Genomic DNA, 9,028 nt, shown 5'->3' with positions numbered 1-9,028 from the left:
CTGTTTTATTTTTACATTGAACCCCTTAGTCCCTATCTAGACTACTATTTCTACACAAAGAGTAACAAAACACAATTTTTGTTATTACATTTACATTTTATATTCGAAATCTTCTTCACTTCTCATCACAACAATATAAAGTTGTATTATGTTATACAGGGAATTAAAAAGAAAAGATTCTTAAAAAGAAGCACAATAACAATGATCTATTGCTCCCAAATTTTTTTATTGATTGTTAAAATTTTCAAAAATGATTGATATTGCTAATTTTCTTTATATCGAATACAAGGTGAGTCAAAACGCAATTACTATAATTTCTCATCATCATTCTGGCCTTATAACCCTGCTTGGCTCCTATCCTCCTTAAGAATTTCTCTCCAGTCGTCACTATCCATCGCCTTCCTCCACCAATTACGTGTTCCCATATTTCTCATGTCTACATTATTTTCTCAGTAATTGTATATATGATCAGGCATATAACAAATTTAGTAACATTTAAAGGATTTTTATCCATATATTTAGTGGCTTTACCCATGCAGGTATACCTAGTAACAGCACTGAAGATGGAATTATCATTTTGAAAACGGTCTGTGATGTAGCCCGAAAGGGTTCTTTTGAGATAAATATACCTGTTATAGAAAGGCTCAAAACTATTGAAAATAAAGTCAATTTTAAATTGACGAAAGTCGAGCTCAACTTATAACTAAACAAGCTAAAAAGAGTCCTGATCCAAATATATTTCTTGAAATAAATTCTCCAACTTCTACGAATTAAGTATGAAAAAATATAAAGAAAATATCTGGCTTAAAATATACACAGACATTCTCAAAATTAACAATAACATTTCAAACTGTCCTCTTAAAATAGCTAATGCATTATCTAAACTATTTAATAATATGTCTTCTAACAAAAATTACAGTGATACTCTCCTGAATTATAAAATATAAGCTGAAAGTGAGACAGAAAACAATTAACTTTACCTGCCTTTTACTATTAAAGAACTGAATAATGTCCTAATGGAATTTAAAAATACTAGCCCAGGACCTGACGACATACCAATATATTTTGAAAACATCTTCCCCTGTCCGCGATGTTATAATTACTGTAGATCTTCAATTTAACTTTGCAAAATTTTTGATAAATTAGTCAAAAACCATCATCTTGTCCTTTTTAAAATCACAAAAGACAGGTCTAGAAACTGACTCTTATAGGCCTATCACCTTAACATGTTCAACGAGCAAGTTACTGAAGAAAATGGTAAACCAAAGACTGATGAGGGAGGTAGGTGATGTGGATGATAGACACTTCTTATCACTTAATATATGCTTTTAAATACAATATTTAAATATTCACGGAATGACAAAGGCACCAACAAAGACATCACAATGGAATTAATTGTTAATAAAATAATTCAATCCCAAAAAAATAATCAAATAAGGACACCGCTGGAATTGTAGAACTGTTCAATAGTTCACAAGGTCAGATTTCGTTTTTAAGAGTAAGTCACCCTATCCAATACATTGTTGGACTATTATACTAATAGGTCCACTTTAATAGATCTTAACAAATGGGAGCTGTTTTAACATTTTAAACAATGACTTTTTGTCCTATTCGCTAGACCTTTTTTATAACTTCTACAATAATGGTTCACAGAAATTTACTTCAATACCAATGCATACTTTGCTTGTAATAGGTTTCCGATAGTTGGAGTATTAGTCATAAATATTTCAAATTTTATCTATTACCATTGTTTAAATAGGACTAGTTAGACAATCCTTATGGAACAAACGTTTGACTTTTCTTCTGCCGTCATATGGCGGCCTCTAGTAATAAATTTAAAAAACTATTAACAGAAACTTAATTCTCAGCAGGATTCTATACGAGTATATTTCTACCGGTCTGGTAACTAATGCAAACCCGTACACGGGTGCCAGATTGTGAAGAAAATATAAGACTTTAATAAAATGCTTATTGTTATTATCGTTGTATGCGTCTTGTGAAAGATAACTTGACTATTTCGAGCGAATATTTCAAATTGTTTTTCTACTTTGAGACTTGATAAATCTAAACCGGTTAGTAATCTATTTAAATGAAGCAGTTAAATGCTGCCTTTTTTTTAAGTTTTATTAGTTTACCAGATATTTAATTTGGTTATATGATTTGTTAGAAAAGGATTAAATATTTAATTGAAATAGACTCGACTGCTATCGTCTTAGAACACTCATGCGGAGGTTTATTTTTTAGTCAAGACTTGAGTTTTATCATTGTTTAAAAAAAATTCTTTTTAAACAATGGTTTTATGTATGTTTTGAGAAAATTAAATTTTCAATCTTTTAATATTTAAAATGACGTTTGAAAATATAGTAAATTTATGGGTATGGTTTTTTGATGATGGTTTTGAAACAAATAAACAGATCGATATGCCACAACAAGAGGCACCACATATTTAGGGACAAATTAATCTATGTGTTGGGATAAAAGGAATAATAATTAACAAAACTTTAATAAATAGTAGGTACCCTTTATTTTATTTATTTATGTATTTTATAATATACACACCATGTTTGTATTTCTGTTTACATAAATGAAAATGTTTTTTTCAATCAACTCGCACGATCTGACTGTTTATGCAAAAATTAAATTCGCGTTATTTTAATAGTTAGATAACACTTATCAAAATTCTGATATCTACACCATAGACAATATTAACAAAATAATAATTCAAGGTAAAAAAACAAAACAAAATTGTTTACATTAAAACATTTACATTGTTTAAAGTGTGTGATAATTATGAAATCTTTTTGTCTTGACCAATGGTGATAACGGCATATCTAAAAAGCTCATCAACAAAATCGTCAAGTTCAGAATTATCACTGTGCGAAACAGTATTGGCACTGGTTGATGGTTGTTTTTCTAATGAATACGTATGAAAAACGCGTGGTGTCGTTAACGAACCTTCCTCTTCTACCTCACTATATTTTTTTGGTATAGCAGTACTGGGTAAATATTTTGCATTGCGTCAAAATGCTTACTGCATAGATTTTTTTTTTAAATCGGGTAGCTCCAGACTTTCCAATGCAGCATTACCTACAACAATATTATTATTAACACAACTGAAAAAAAGCAACTTTCTGCACAATACATTAAATTAAATTATATATATATATATATATTAATTATAATTAAATTATATATATATATATATATATATATATATATATATATATATATATTATATATATATATATATATATATATATATATATATATATATATATTATATAAGAGTAAGAAAAAAAATTTTTAGATAGGAAAAAAAAGAAATTAATTACTATTTAAATGGGAATAAGCCACAATTAAAGGTTAAACTACGTTTATTGACGTTTTAATTTCCACTTCGGAAATCGTTCTCAAACATGTTTGTTTTTTAGAACGATTTCCGAAGTGGAAATTGAAACGTCAATAAACGTATTTTAACCTTTAATTGTGGCTTATTCCCATTTAAATAGTAATTAATTTAAAATGAAACAAGAAAATAGCTTCAGAACAATATTAGGAAAAAAAAAAGATCCCATATCACTACCAAAAACAAATTTTTGATAGTCCTATAAAATCTAGTCATGGATGATGTTATCAGTGATTGTATCAACAATTACACTTTTTTCATTCCTTTTATTAAAATATATGTAGATGATTTAGTTTTGGCACTTCCTAAACACAAAATTAATGAAATAGTCAACATCTTCAACAATCATAATCAACATATACAATTTACAGTTGAGGAAGAGGTAGATGATTCTCTAGTTCCTTAGAGAAGGTTTCAAGTCCAGTGCTTTATACAGGTTGGTGAATTGTTTGCAGTCGGTAAGTTTGGTATGGTTGATTCGTAGTCTTCTAATAGTCGATGCTTCTCTTCTAGTTATGAAGTCTAGGGAGAGATGACCAATAAAAGATTGAAGTTTATGAAAAGTTGTTTTGCTCTTTTGCTATAAGTTTTGTCAAGTATCCTCTACTGACTTTTTAAAAAAGAATTTCAAAATTCGTTAGCTAGTTGAATTGGGGTGACTTCAGTCACCCCATGGTTGGTAGCTTCTTTGGCAAAATTATCTGCTGTTTTATTACCAGTAGTTCCAGTGTGAGAAGGCAGCCATATGAGAGAGACTTATATCGTAAGCAAAGAGATTTTGGTATATGTTATGAATGTTTTGAACTAATAGGTGGTCAGTGAAAATTGTATTGACTAAACGGATATATGAAAGTTAATCTGAACAAATGGGCAATATGTCTGTTTTGATGGGAGATGCATTTAAAAGCCAACAGAATACTATATAGTTCACCTGTGCAAACGTTGCATATTACGGGTAACCGAGATGATCTTACAAGTTCATGTTTAGTGGTTACTGCGCAACCAATACCAGTGGTAGTTTTAGAAGCATCTGTATAGAGAATTAAATTAAAAATGCTTTCTTTATAAGAAGGTTAGAAGATTCAAGTTTGTTAAAAATGGTGAGTGAGGTATATATTGAGGGGAGATCTTTAGCCCAGAGGGGAAGTAAAGTTAGAGGAAATGAACTAGTCTGAAAAAGGTCAATATTTTTAAGTAGTGGACAAATTAATTGAGGTATAGGTTTTATGATAAGGTGTTGGTTATTGTTAATGGAAGAAAACGCCATTGTGGCAATTAGGGAATGAACGGGATTAAATGGATTTGCGGATGTTGATGCAGCATACGAAAGTAGAAGTGATTATCGTCTTAGGGTAGGAGAAAGTTCATTAGATTCACGGTATACACTCTCAATAGGACTAAAGCGAAAAGCGCTCAGACCTAGAAGTAGTTTTATCGGCACCCCATTAAAGATGACTGAGGGTTTTAAAAATGTTCAACCTTTTAAAACAATTGATTTTAAGTTCAGAGACTGGATTCTTTCAATTTAATCTGGAGTCAAACATAAAACCGAGAATTTTACATTAATTAACAACAGAACTGCAGGAGCTAATCAATAGAGTTGACATGGAATGCACAAATTGGGGACTGTCGATAAATATTGATAAAACTAAATACATGGTGACCAGTAAAGTGAATATCGGCGCAACCCAACTGATATTAAACCAACAACCGCTGCAGAGAGTTCAGAGATTCAAATACCTTGGATGTTGGATTACCCAAAATCTAGATCTATCCTTCGAAATTCGATGTAGAATTGAACAGGCAAGAAACTCATTTCAAAAATTCAAGCCTCTATTATCCAATAACTCATTAAATTTGGAAATCCGTGAAAAGTTTACAAGATGCTACGTGTGGTCTGTACTTTTGTATGGATGTGAAACTTGGACTTTAAACGCCGATATCATGAATAAAATCGAGGCGTTTGAGATGTGGTTGTATCGAAGAATACTAAAAATTCCATGGACTAGCAGAACCAGAAACGAAGAAGTTCTTCGAAGAATGGGACATCAACGAACTCTATTAAATATTATTAAGAGGCGTAAACTAGAATATCTTGGACATATAATCAGAGGACCAAGATATGAGTTCCTTCGGCTAATTCTCAACGGTAAAATCGAAGGAAAGAAATGGATAGGACGGAAGAAACTCTCTTGGTTGAGGAATTCGCGGCAGTGGACAGGTTTGACAGCGGACCAATTGCTACACGTAGCGCAAGACCGAGATCAGTATAAAAATATTGTAAGCATGGTAGTCGCCGACGTTCCGTAGGGATATGGCACTCTAAAAAGAAGAAGAAACAACAGAAAGTAAAGAATTGTTAAATAAAATTTTGGTTAAGGGAGTGAAAATTCTTCTGGAAAATTTTACTAATTTGGTTTTGTTCTCAGTAAGTGATAATCCTAGTTCGTTAGACCTATCTTGAAGTAGATTTACTACACTTTGTATAAGTTTATATGAGGTTGGGACCTCACCAGGGTTGAGTTACCAGTGGATATGATAACATTTGCCATGTTATTATATCCACTGGTAGCTTTAACATCCTAATATATAAGACTAAATAATGTAAACTAAATTGTAACGTATAACTTTTAACGGGTTTTTACCCAGATATTTAGCTTCTTAAAACATGTTCACCTAGACACTGATGATGGAATATAGATTCCGAAAACCTTTTTTCTTCATGACATAGCCCATTTGGGTTTTTTAATTTATATACCTTTTATAATGGATTTTAACAAAAATTTTTTTTTGTAATGATTTTTTTTATATTAGTATAGATTAGGGCAAGATCTTTCATTAACGATTGTCAGTGGTATGTCAGTGATAAATTTACTGGCTTCATTTAGAGGGTCGTTGGTGCCTAAGGAATTTTCGAGAAATTTTTCAAGATAATTATAGAAAATCCTAATTTTTGTGTTTTTATAGGATTTGAGTGCAGCTTTTAGTCCGAAATAGTTTATAGAAGAGTTCGGATAATTGGTATCTTGTGAAACTAAGGATGAATAAGGAAAGGGTGAAGGAAGAAAAGAGTATATATGGTTAGGTCCAGATTTGTTCCAAAACTTTTATTTTATCAAGTATAACCTTTTGATTAAAAAAGGGATTGGATATTTTAAGGTTATTTTTTATTTTTTATTTTTTATTTTTTATTTTTTATTTTTTATTTTTTATTTTTTATTTTTTATTTTTTATTTTTTATTTTTTATTTTTTATTTTTTATTTTTAACTTTTTTTTTCAAACTAGACTTGGGCTAGTATCTGAAGTACATAAAGTTTTCTTACTTAATTAAATATTGTGTCTAAATTTGGCAAAAGATGAAGTAAAAATATACATATAGCAGGAAACTCATGATATATGCCTATTGATCATCTGATGTTCCGTATTTCTTAGGGACTGTTCGATTAGTGAATGCGGGATGGAAGGAGATACATTTGAAATAAGGATTCTTTTGGTCGCAGAAAGAAGCCTGCAGATCAAGATGACGGTGAAATTAATTATGACGTTCGGTGTATTAGTTGATCAACGATGTCGGTAGAAGTGAGGAAAATGTAGATTCGATTATTCGAAATGCGAGATTTAAAAGTAATATTTTTTGGATAAACTATTTTATCAATTTCTTTAATATATTCAAATAAAACAGTTATCAAAATGTAGTGCATGACAATAACTTGTCCCCTTTTAGAAAACGAACGGGAAGGAGGGCTAGAGACTGCGGCAACGACATATGATTTTGGGTTGAAACTGGAGTTGTTTTGTGTAAATGTAAATATTTAATTGCTGTTCATGATGTGTAGTTCTGGTTACCCAGACCGTAACACAATACCTAAACGTGAGTACCTAAAGGACCCTCTCCCAAACTGGAAAGAAAGAAACAAAGGATCTCACCTATTTCTTGGGATTTTCACTGGTTTTCTTTAATTAAACCAATATAGCCACAATTAAATTCGACTATTGAAATATAAAACCAAATTTGATACTCGTTTTCTTATCACATTGTGATTAAAGAACTTCGCTTCGTATTGTTAACTCGTCGATGAATTAATTTATCTGTTTAACACTGTTTAAATCTTTAAAATCCATTAGGAACTTTAAAAAGGGTGTTTAACCTTTGACAGTTATTTGATGTTTTTTGAATCGATTATTTGAAGCTTTATTTATAAACTTCAACATTTTATTAAACTTATTATAAAAAAAATACGGTTTGCAAAAGTGCTTTTTAGCTTCTAAACATTTATACTACTTTTGATATTTTTCATGTCATACGGCTGTACGTAGGTTCAATGAAAAGCTGGCGTAAAAGCACAATTAAAAAAAAAACTTAACTTTCTATAACCACTAACAAGAAACAAGCTGAGATATTGCAGCGGACATATCTCCCTTGCATTTTTCTGTGGCGATATTTTACGAGTACCATTATTTTAATGTTTCAAAATAATTTACTTCTTCACTGTGTATGCTATTGATAAATCGAATTATAAAAATTAGATATTCTTTTACAATGTTCAATTTTCAGCTCTTGATGTTAATAAACAATGAAAATATTTGCAATTTCTTAAACAAGAAAAAAAATGCTATTTGATTTTCTCTGGGCCATAGAAGGTTTTGGTTTTTTTTTAATGTTTTTTTTATTAGATTTATATTGAGCCTACATACAAGTGTGACATAAAAAAGTCAAAGTTATTAAAAATTTTTATATGCTAAAAATTTGTTACTCTTCAAACTGATTTTTAAAAACAAATTTATTATATTCTTGATGTTTTTTTTTAATAATTTAAAACGAAGCAATAAAAAATCGATTGCTATTTACAAAATATACCTAGAGTGATTGTTTGGACAGGTACAGTTGTTTAAACTGGATAAACAAATTGAATAACTCATAAACTGTATGGTCGTTCTGTATGACATTTAGCACACTTTAAAAACTCATTAACTGCCATAATTTTAAATAGTTGTATTACATATCGTTATGCAAAAAGAAAGTTATTAACATTTATAAATGATACTTTAAAAATAAGGGTTTTTAAATTATCTCGGTCAATTCTTTATGTATTTTAATTATAAAAATATCAATATTAGAGAACATTTTATGATCTATAACTTTTATTTTAACGTTTTATGCGCATAAACTTTTTTCACTTTTTACGATTGTTTAAAAAAAAGCAAAGCAAAATTAGCTAAATTTTTCACATAATTGTCATCAGCTACCCCTCATATACCTTTTAGAGACTTTAAATATCTGTTTAAGATTTTTTCAGCTTTTTTTAGAGTTGTAGATCATAAAAAGTAATGTAACTTTTGAGAGTATCCAAATTAAAATACAAGAAACTATTAATCGAAATAGTTGCAAAAAACCTTATTTTTGTAGTTATTTATAAATTAAAATAACTCTTTTTTGTGCAAAAACATATAACATAGCTCCTTGAAATTATGGAAATTAATAAGTTATTACAGTGCGCTAAATATCAATCAGAGCAAATAGTTTATAGGTTATTTAATCTGTTTATAAACATTTATATCTTTGATATCGTTTATGGCACAAACTTATATAGAGGCTAACGAAAAACTGATGAAAAACACAC

Source organism: Diabrotica undecimpunctata, chromosome 1 (assembly GCF_040954645.1).
Source record: "Diabrotica undecimpunctata isolate CICGRU chromosome 1, icDiaUnde3, whole genome shotgun sequence".
NCBI lineage: Eukaryota > Metazoa > Arthropoda > Insecta > Coleoptera > Chrysomelidae > Diabrotica > Diabrotica undecimpunctata.
Note: the sequence above shows the minus strand (reverse complement) of the source record.